Source organism: Lytechinus variegatus, chromosome 13, assembly GCF_018143015.1.
Source record: "Lytechinus variegatus isolate NC3 chromosome 13, Lvar_3.0, whole genome shotgun sequence".
Lineage (NCBI taxonomy): Eukaryota > Metazoa > Echinodermata > Echinoidea > Temnopleuroida > Toxopneustidae > Lytechinus > Lytechinus variegatus.
The window spans coordinates 7,719,076-7,731,225 of NC_054752.1; positions in this window are offsets into that span (position 1 = coordinate 7,719,076).

Below are 12,150 nucleotides of genomic sequence, written 5' to 3' on the forward strand. Positions count from 1 at the left end.
AAAGATTTAGAGTTTAGTAAAAAAAAAAAAAAAAAATGCGATTCTCTTAAGTTCGATTTGGAAAAAGCACTGTATTATTGACAATCTGGTCATTGAATGAGCACCAAAAAAAGAAATTAGAATGAATTTTTAAGCACAAGAATGGTTAAATAGATATTGCAGGCATTCATGTTATTTTTTTTTTAGTTTAGGTCTTTAGGAAGAATAATGGAGTTAAAATTTCAGTTGCTGAGAATATCAACACTTGCAGTCCTATTCCAAAAAAATAAGGGGAACAATTTGGCCGAACAGTTCTCTTAAGTCTCATACCTTCTAAACATTGAGGTGTTAACCAGTGCGTATAGAAGACCACTCCAGTCATTTTACTTCAGTGGTAAATCTACAGTGTTTCAATACCCATGACCCATCAGTGTTATTACAACTTATTTGGTGTTACTCTAACACTTTCTGGTGTTTTATTCAACATCTAGGGTGTTATTACAACACCTCAGGGTGTTTAATCTACAGTGTTTTCAATACCCATGGGTGTTATTACAACATATTTGGTGTTACTTTAACACTTTGTATGTTATGTTCAACATCTAGGGTGTTATTACAACATCTCAGGGTGTTATATCTACAGTGTTTTTATTACCCATGGGTGTTATTACAACATATTTGATGTTACTTTAACACTTTATAGTGTTTTATTCAACATCTAGGGTGTTATCACAACACCTCAGTGTGTCAATGTACAGTGTTACAATACCCATGGCCCATTGGTGTTATTACAACATATTTAATGTTACTTTAACACTTTTTAGTGTTATGTTCAACATCTAGGGTTTTATTACAACACCTCAGGGCGTTAACTCTACAGTGTTGTCAATACCCATGGGTGTTATTACGTATTTGGTGTTACTTTAACACTTTTTGGTGTTATGTTCAACATCTGGGCCCTGTAGTGTGTTATTACTACACCTAAGGGTGTGTTCCTATGGGGGTAGCAACTGGTGTTAGTTTTAATACCCCATTTTTTCACACCCCAGTGTAAAAATTTTAAGCGCATTATAGTAAACAATTCAGAAACAATTTGATGCAATTGGTTTTGCAATTCAATCCCACAATGAGAATGTGCATGTATCTTTTATCTGTAAGAAGATTAGCTCTTGGAAGTAGACCCATTATGAGGAGAGAATAATAAACCTTGGTTTGGTTTTGTGTTACCAATGTGCTAATTGGATTACTTGTGTCAAATTACTGATTAGTTTGGTGAAGGTTTAATATATAGGTTTATTTTTATTTCCTTTTTTTTCAATGGACATGGATTGATTGTATTACAGGAATACTATCTTCCTTTACATGCAGTGGTGTAAACTGTCTAATTAAAGGCTATCTGCTAAAATGTTATCGGACTATTTATGTCATTTTCTTTACAATCCCCTACAAAAGGATGAATAGGACGTTGAGATAGCGAAAGGAGTTATGGTCCATGCAACCTTATGAATAGACCTTTTTCCTCTTTTTGGAGGGGGAGGGGGTTGGTTCCTGTGGTTATTTTTCCTCTTTTGGAGGGGGAAGGGGGTAGTTACAGCGGTTATTCTTCCTCTTTTTGGAGGGGGTTGGTTACTGTAGTTAATTTTCCTCTTTTTGGAGGGGGAGGGGGTAGTTACAGTGGTTATTTTTCCTCTTTTTGGGGGGGGGGGGTTACAGTGTTTATATTGAAAACCTCCCAATCTACAGAAGATGTGGACATAGGGAAATTGCTATTTCATAAAACCTGGGAAGGGGGTGGGGTGTTTCACAAAAAATAGGTCAAAAGCAACATAATCTGCATTGTGCTACAGAACATTGCATGCTGCATTTCTTCTTGTACCTAACTTGGTGCGATGTACATGGCATTCAAGTATTTGCTTTAATGTTATTGTTTTTGAAGGTTTATTATTGGTATTACCTGATCAAAGCTCGTGAGAATGTATCTGGAGTTTGTCCCGGGGTCATACTCCTAAGAGATTAGGTGTGTGTACAAGAACTCTTCATGAACTGCAATAATGACATCTGCGGATAAGGATATAAAGGGAAGAGGGAAGATAAAGGCTTATGAAGTGAGAGAGAGAAAGAGAAAGGCAGTAAGAGAGAGAGAGGGAGAGAATTTGGTGGGGGGGGGGGCTGCATATAGACTATATACCTTTTGGTCGTTAAGATCTCTTCATCCCCTCACTGAATGCAAAGACGGCCACGATCTTCAACCCCCCCCCCCCCCGAAAGTAGGTGATACAAATATAAAGTGAACCCTTCTTGTAATGACCCCCCCCACCACACACAGAGACAGCCATGATCTGTCCCCTGAATTGCAGGGGGTTCTGACATAGTTTGGACGCTTGGTCATAAACACATTCTCCATTGACCCCCCCCCCCCCACACACACCCTGATACTCAGGGGGAGGGGAGGAGGTATTGGGTAGAATGAGATAGATAATTGGTAGGGATCTAGTATTAAGATAAAGGTCATATAATGTGTCTACTGTGTCCATGTAGCCATTCGTTAAAGTGTAGGCTGTAATGTTAATCTCTTAATGGTTTTATTGATCAGTAAAAGCATTGGTGGGATATGAGCTAGCATATTTGCATGTAGATTACATGTAGCTCATTATAGGCTTTGTATTCTGTCAATTTGTTTCATTCTTCAATTTGATTTACTGGTATATATTTTTAAACTATTCTAGATATTATTATACGATTTAAACAATTATTGCTGCATAAAGAGATTTTTAATTCTTTAATCTGATAAGTTGCCTTTTAACTATTAGGAAATAGTGATATGAGTTTAATGTGCAACTAATGTGTAAAAAGAGAGTTTTGTTATTCTACATCTTGATAAATATGTTTTATGAACCATTTTTAGAAACAAGCTTAAGATTAATGTGAAACTGTGTTGTATAGATGAATGAGACTATGAATTTTGCTCTGGCTGTCCAAAAGATATATTTGCTGTTGTTCGAAACATAAAAAGGAAGTAATTCCCAATGTAAGGTCATATTTATGGTACTTGAATGGGACATTGTTGTACTGACCATTCCCCTGACCGAATGACCCATGAAAGCCGATAATCTGTTTACACTATAGAGTTGATGGTATAATAGAATATTTCAAATTTTCAATGTAGATGACATAAAAGAAAATATATGAATCTTACGAAAAATAGGAATGTTTAATGATTCGGTTCAATCCTTGATAATACATGCAAATGAAAAAAAAAGAAACAATTTTGAATTCATGAAATGAAGTTCTGCCTTTATATCTATTATAGTACATTTTTCTGTGGAATTTAAGTTTGTTTGTGAAACCCAACATCTGAAAAAGCGAGATGTCATTGAGAAAATGATTAAACTGCTCATCTAGCCCCCTCTTTTGTTGTTTCATGGACATTTTTTTGTCCGGTGGAATTCAATCAAAATAGCTAATCCCTTCTCCTGGTAAAAGCCTGATTGCTATTGTACACCAGGTGGGTTCAGAATGGGTCCGTTCACATATTGTTTTGGGGGCAGTTAAAGCCTTGTAAAAAAAAGAATGATATATAAATTGAGAAAAAGCTCATAATGGGGTTGATTTTAGAGTTATGAGGATGATGAGTAAATCCTTTTTGTCAATGATAGCTCTCTACAGATAGTAAGTGGCAGCTTTTAGACATAAGCATACTTGCCAACCATTCCGATTTTGGCGGAATCATCCCAATTTTTTTATTGCCAATTCCGCATTACAAATATCAACTCCATAATTCTGATTTTCATTAATTTTTACATTGATAATATTGAAAAAACGGTTGGAGCGAAGGTTAGACCAATCTGAAGCTTGCGGTCACCTGGATATCGCGATATCCCAAATATCACTATTTTTCCACTAACTGAACACACTCTTGTACGTAGTTTTTCACTTTGCCTATCTCACATGGCGCGCACATTGCAGAAGTGCGTGCAAACACAGCTAGAGCGACAATACATGCAAAATGCTGTGATGTCGCGAGCGCGAGTATACCTCGCTGCTAACCCAGGGAGCTTCGGCCTGTGCCCGCGCCGGGTTACGACGGGCCGGCTGGAGCTCCGTGGGTTACCGCGCTGCAAGTGCATACGTGTGCAAACGTAAGATCCAGCTCAACGATCGTCGGATTAATGGCCAAAGGATATAGTTTTCCGTGAAATTTTGAAGCCAAAATTACAAATTTAGTGTGTGGAAACTGGATACCGTCGCCAATGCGTCGTTTGGATTGTGAATGTGAGTTGTGTGATTCCGATCGTTATACAGACAGTGCATGAGTGCAGTGACTGAGTACCGGTACCTAGCCCAGTCGCGGCCCGCCCGCTTCGCGGGTCGGAGCTCCCTGGGTTAGTGAGTACCGTACCGGTGCATTTGCAATTGCATAAGTTCATGTGTAAGTTACATATGCATTTAGACTGTTAGTCTGTTTTCGTGAAATAAAGCCAAAATTATTTAGAAATACAAGGAGTATTCTGAGAAATATCCAGTTATTATTGTAATGGAAATACATGTTTTTGAAGTAAAAAAATATGGTACAATTTCATGAAATGAATCCTGTTGATTTTCCTGTTTCATATTTCATTACTTTGGGACAAAATTAAGATATTTTTCTTCTTTGTGGACAGGTAAAAGGCACTTCAAAAGTGAAGGAAAGCCCTCCATTTCATGTTCTAAAATTCCAAAAATTTCTAACCGTGGCAGGGGGGTACCCCCACACCCTTCCCGCGCAAAATGTCACACGTTCGTTACTCTGCATGAAAAATGGATTTCTCTTTTTTTTCTTCTAAAGTTGGCAAGTATGCATAAGGTTGCCATCATTTCCAAATTGTACATAAAGAAGTTTTTTCTGACCCCTCAGAATTTTATTTTGAGGTATAAAGTTTTAAATGCAAAATATCAATATGTATTTGTATTTTCTCTAACATGTATTTTGGGGGAAATGCATATAGGACTTCATAAAAAACAAATAATTGATGAAGGTTTTTCAATATTCAATCTTTTACTTGAATGGCAACTACTGAAATATTTTCCAGTAAAGCTGCAGTCACACGGGGAGTCGAACACAGCCGTTTTTTTTTAATTTCTATGTGAACCACATTCAGGAAGCTGCTACAAAAAGGATAAACAAAATGGCTGTATTCGACTTGCCGTAAGGCCATCGTAAGGCTATTGAAGAGGCAATGCGACAGTGCTATTATGGTGAAATGTTTTGATCACTCATGAGGGTGTGAGTTTGAAGAGAACTATAGAGATGTTTCCGTGCATTTGTGAACAACCCCATACAAAACCACATCAATGGACCGGTGTTAGTAGTCAATTTCGTACTATTATGCTTGATGCACAATAGAAATAAAAGGATTGGAATGTATAGGTGCAGATTCACAATGAATTGATCCACTTTGGGTTTTTCGCTATTACTGGTGAGCAACTACAGTTTACCATTTTAGACCCAATATTTGAAATCTGAAAGATTCAAGATCTTCGCCGGAGGTAGATTAGATCATCAACTTACGCATGTTTTATTTAAGCCATATTCATTTCAAGATGGCTTTACCAATTTGCGAGGATAGATGATGAACTGGTAGTAACAGCAAAATACATCATTGATTTTCATACAAGTGGCTGCAGGCAGAGACTAGCCAAGCATGTGCTGCAGTGGGAAGTGCCACGCCCCCTTTTTGCTGCCTCTAAGTACATGCATGTGATAAATGCTGAGGGCACCTTCTCAATGCGATGTGCTGGTTGTGTGTTTATGTGTTCTGTGTGTCGTTGGGATTACCAAGCCATTTGCAAGCCAGCTTCTACTTGGCGGGGCCCTTTTTGTCAGAATACACCCCAAATGCAATTTTCCTCTTTTATTCTCACAGAATTTATTAGATTGAATCCCTCCCCTGTCCCAAAAATATGTATTGAAAATGTTTCAAGAAAACTAGCAAATCATTCATTTTACCCTTGTGTGATACCAGTAATACCTACATGGTTATAAAAAAAAATGCATGTTGCTTTGTGATTTAAAAAAATCCCTGATCTAAAACTTGTGGAAAAAAAGAAAAAAAAATTCATGTAAGATGAGTAGGAACTCACAATTCCCTGATGCAAGAATATCTCTGTCAGTTTCGAGTCAAAATGAAAAAAAAGAGTGGTTCATGGAGGTGTACTGTAAAACCTTCCTGGATAAAGGAATGTGACGAATATCTGAAGATCTTTATAGTTTATATTCCTGTGGGTCAAAGTCTATCTAGGTTTACTCCTAGAGGAGACCCTGCCTCACCTCTTCTCGCTACCCCCCAAATAAACGGACAGACAGATAACGTCTGGGAACGGACTGACTGTGTGTGTAACATGTATGTGATGATATTGGTTGGGTGTGTTTTCTTTGGTGACCCTTAGGATCGTATAAAAATCAGCTGACTGTTTGGGTGAATCTGTGTTTATATGAGCTATTGTGGAGCTGACTGTGGCGGCTGTGCAGTGCAACGCATACCTGCATGAGTGCTAGCTGAGCTGTGTCCCACGGCTGATCCGTCTTTCCCACTCTCTCTCTCCGTCTCTCTGCCTCACTCACCTCTGCTCTCATCCCTCGCCCACTCCAACGTCGTTGATGTCGTCGGCTACTCAACCGTGGTAGCAGAGAAGCCGGCAAGCATTCCACAGTTTGAGTATCATAGCCTGGCAAGCTAGCAGTCGTAGCTCTGCCTTTTAAAAAGCCTCTAGCTGGCTGAGAACTGGGACATGCCTGTTTCGCTCACCTTCGTGGGACGCCATTAGCAAGGGACAGTTCTCTCTCCCCGACATGCTGGTTATGTAACACGTGTGTTGTCGAGGTAGACTTTTAAAGGGACTGCTTGGACGGCAAGGTAATGTACATGTGTGCTGCTGGACGAACACTGCGATTCCGAATCTAGACAGCCCCTCATGCTCCTCTCTGTGTGCAAACAGAATCTTTGGTTCGACTACAGCAGTGAGAAATCTTGTTGATCCTCTACATTGACTCACTTATCTTCCACGTTCTGGTGATCGCCTGTGCCGCGACCATCGCGAAGCGTCTCCTCCCGGTCACCTCGCGTCTACCCGTCTCTTTTTTTTTTCCATCGGCGTTGTTCAAGGAAATTAATACAGGGTGCCTAAGGTAAAGACTACCCTCCCATTCTACCTGGATCGGCGAGTCTGGAATATGGCTGCTATCGGCTGGAGACGACCAGACGTCATACCCCACACTCCCCCGACCACTGGCTACATGATCCCGGCAAAGAGGGTGAGTTACTCTGATAAAGCCGCCATCTATATCAAAGCACATGATTGATTTCTCGCACCGCGGTGTGTCACAGAAAAGCCAAAACAGGCCGGTATTCGTGCTGCTCCGTTGCCCATGCATACCTGTGTATTCATCATGCAGGTTGATGATAATTAATGCTTTCAATTTGATGCATCTCTGGGTGTCAACTCTTACCCTTTTCTTACTACTGCATAAATAGTGTTATGCGGTGCACAGCGTCTCTGCTTTCAAACACTGCAAGCCTTCTTCATTCCCGCCCCCATCCTCCTCTGGCATTACCTTTAAGACATTTAATGCATCTTATCATTTTGAAAATAATAATTACATTGAATAGATGAGTAGTCGGCATGGAGCAACAGATATATGATATTTTTTTTATTTTCCATGCCTTTTTTTTTGAATAGATGAGTAGTGGGCATGGAGCAACAGATATATGATATTTTTTTTATTTTCCAAGCATTTTGTTACCGCTTTGGGGGTGAAATCACCTTGAGCCCCCGTATAATTTTTTTTAACCCTGTTACACCACCCTCCTCACAAAAATATAGGCCTATATTATAAGAACAGCCAATCATAGCAGTCCATTTAAACTCCATAGGTTATCATGTGAGTCTCCAGCGCCAACTAATACACGGGGCCCCCAAAATAACCAAAAGTGTTAAGTGATTTAAATGAAAAATTCATCTTAAAACCTCATCTTTCTAGATTGCTCATATTGCATTCCTTTTTAGGGTACACTACATGGAGTGGATTTTTATGCTAATTTGATTTATCGCATTAAAGATGTAACCAAAAGCAATCAACAAGTGGCTAGTCGAGGATACGTCATTATGAATAAGATATGAGAACTGAGAATTAATTCATTAAATGGGCAGACCGCCGGGCCGAGCAACAAACAGCGTAGCGATTGATATTGGGGCTGATTCCTACGATTGTTTGCATCGATTAATGTGTATGATTGATCGTAAAATCATCTCCATGATCAGTCGCTAAGCTTTATGTAACAGGGCCTTGCTGTTGAAATACGACACATAAAATAAATGTCCGGCCGTTAATGGCACCCAAGTTGGCCATTCGTGACAAAATAAGATTCCACTAATTCATCAAGGAAATGTCAGCTTTGGGTCTTATTTGGGGTTGTGGAATCAGTTTCTGTTTTTAAAGATAATAATTGTCGTTTTTCAGTCGATAATAATGATGCACTCAAATACATGATTTACTGTCACGTCTTTCCTTTGCTGATAGTTGCGATTAGCATCAACCACAAAATATTTCTTGCTTTTGTATTTGTTTCCTTATTTGCAAGAAAATTGTTGTTTTTTGGTCGGCAAAGTTGCTCTTTTATAACGAATGATTATTTTACCCCACCCCCTCCCCTGAAAATAGTCAAGGTTAAAAGATTTTTTAAAGAATATAAATGGGCAGACCGTCATAATTCAGCATATACTCATTCTTAGATATGATATTGTTATGAAAATAACAAAAAGAGAAAACTTCTTTTAAGAATCATTGTGTATGAATTAATAAAAGAAGTTCGCAATTCATATTAAATTCTTTCCATATGCATTTTTGTACCCTATTGCATTTCGAAGCACATTGCCATTTGACTATAGGATATAGCTTACACGTAGCGTTGCATGTTTCTTGGTCCTTGTATCCAGTTTGATATATGACCCGGTGTTTAATTTTATGCTAACAACACAATAACTACCAGTAGAGTTACACATTTAACCCAAACTACCATCTTCTATATTTAAACAAGCCTGTCAATTGACCCTATGAATATTGATAAAATGCCAACCAAAAACTAGAGTCTTATGTATATACCCCCTTAACAGAATGTCACAAGATAGCAGTAGTCTTTGATCCAAGTGCCGTGTATTTTGCTCTTTGCTCTGTTGTAGCCTCCTGGAGATAATGTAAGTTATAAGAAATGTAACCTTTGAGAAATGTAGTTAAAGGTAAATGCTAGTTTTGGTAACGATATCAAAATGAGTTCGTACAGAATCCAATTAAATGACCACCAAAGTGTCTGTTTGTATAAATAAAATGTATGTGCCAGAGGATTCTGGAAGAAATTGTGTAATTGCTGAAAAATCAGCAAATAAGCACAGGATTCGGGTAGGGCATCGGGCCCGACATTCAAAGCAATAATTATACACTGTCCCACGTGCGCTTATCTGTGTTGGGGATCTTCGGTGTGAACATTTTTCAGCGTAGATTTCAAGATTTCACAAAGTTCAGTTTGTGTAACTGTACCAGATCTAGATTCTCGATGATATACTGACAATTAAGCCTTGTTTTACAGACTTCCTCATGAAATCAGTGTTTACTGCAACTACTGGAATTTCTCTTTAATAAATAATAATATAGGATTTGTATAGCACCCGTATCCACCTTGCTAGGTGCTCAAGGCGCTCCATATTACCATGGCTAAGCTAGTCTACAGATTCCCATGCGCACTGCTTGTTGAGGAATTCCTTCCTGCCGGTACCCATTTACCTCACCTGGGTCGAGTGCAGCACAGTGTGGATAAATTTCATGCTGAAGGAAAACACACCATGGCTAGGATTCGAACCCATGATCCTCTGTTTGAAAGGCGAGAGTTAGATCCACTAGACCACAACGCACCCACAGTTATACTGTAAATAAAGCATAGACATTAAAAATGTTTAATAATAATAATAAAATTACATTACTATGGTGCATAATAAAATGGTAAGCGATGCTGTTTAGCCAATCCCTCTAACAACTATTGTTTAAACTTTTAATCAATCATTTCAAATGTTTAAACAACTTGTTTAAGAGTCTCAACACAAATGTTAGAGTGACAGGCTTAAACAATATTGTTTAATATTTTAAACAGTACTTTTTTATGGCGTATGGTGTAAGAACATCAACTAGTGTAACTTACTGAAAGGACCATGCAGTCGGGTGTTCAAAAATCTGGGCTTTATGGAGTTTCAATAGGCCTATATGAAAACACCACTGAATATCAAATAGAATAATGTTATAATAACACTAACGGATGTTGAGCTAGCACCATGAATTGAGTGTTAAATGATTGATGCAGTCCTCTATATTAAAAAGGGCTGGTGTCATTTTAGCATTATTTAACACCATTTAACACTTTGATCTGCATGGATTTGATTACACAGCATCAAATGGTGTTTAATCAGTTTATGCAATGCTGTTTATTTTATGAACTTTACACTAGTTGTTTGATATTTAAAACAGCAATGTTTGATACCTTGAAGATATAGTTATCAAAATTACACTTTTTTATTCAAGATTTTTGATGTTGCCAAATTAATTCAATTCAGTTCAAAATATCAGAACAGAAGATTAGAACAATGATCATTATAAACCTTTGGAATTAATTCAGTGTGCAAGGAGTTAAGTGACCAACATATATTCACACCAGTGCCTTTGGAGAAGGCTAAGGTTTTTTTCTGCCCACGGGCTATCCCGAAATGGTCATTGATTAGACAAGGCTCAGTTTCATAATGCATGTCATTATTTCATATCATATTATGCATGCGGACCGCAGCTTTGTACAGATGTCACACAATTATGACAACAACCATAGCCTGAGGGCTCTGTCTTGAATTATCCGTGTGGTGTATGTTGGGAGACAGAAGGGCATTAATCCATATTTCATTTGGAACAGGCATCAGCATTTTCCTGAATATTGTCATTTCAGAAGTAGAATGCATCAAGTAGAGGGGATTATATATTCTAAATTTGAGGAGTTTTCATATAAACCCAGATCGGCTGTGAATAATGACCAGATGAATATTGGACTTATCTTTAATCCTAAGGATTATATTGATTAAGTCTTGATTTGATTGAAATCCTTGAAATTTAGTGTGTATGTCATGAATTAAGAATTCATGCCAGGGAAAAAAATATACATGGGAGCTGGTGGCAATTTAGCCCCCAAAATGCTGTTAAAAATTGGAAAAAGGAGCCCCTAGAAATCCCCATTCACAGCAACGTTCAGCTTATTCAGTGTTGCATATTTAGACTGCCAATTCTGGAAAGTAGTCCCCCCCCCAAAAAAAAGTAATAATAATCATGCATGTTTCCTGCTGAATTGCATGATATATTCACTTTAAAAGAGAAACATGTATTTTTCAGAATGATAAATTGGAGGGGTTTGTATAAGTTTAGTATCACTGGATTACCCCATTTTTATGGTGTAGCAATTTCTTGGTCTCCAAACCATTGGGTCTTTTTGAGTGATTGTCATTCTACTTCATTTAACCTTACATGTAAAGTTTGTGATCTTTTTGTTGTTGATTATGTATCTCTTGTAGCCTTTATTCATCAATCTGTGTTTATATACATACATATATTTATATATATAGATATTGATGGGTATGGAATGTATGAATACCAATGGGAAAAATATTGAAATGATTTCATCTGTACACTTCCCCGGTTTTCAAAGCCTTGAACAGATAAAGCGGAATAGAAGATAATTCTCTGTATTGTTGCCTATTTTTCATCAACAAGGATGCAGTATGAGGATTTATTCAATATTATCTGGGTATGATTTAGCCTTTGAAATAACAAGCTTTGTAGGCACAGTGCCTGCCCTTGTGAATTTAGAAGTTATTATTGTGATTGTGGGATTTTATCGTTCGTCGGTGCAAGAAATTTATTTTTGTGCATCGCTCCCAAACAGGATTCTATTTTATTCATTTCATTTCTTTTGTTCAAACATGCTTTACAGGGCATCAATTAAAAATACATGGTAAAAATACAGAGACAATTAAAATTACTGACATACATTTGCAAAGTAAATTATTGATAAAGATGAATGAATAACGCGAGAATGCATATGATAGCTTGAT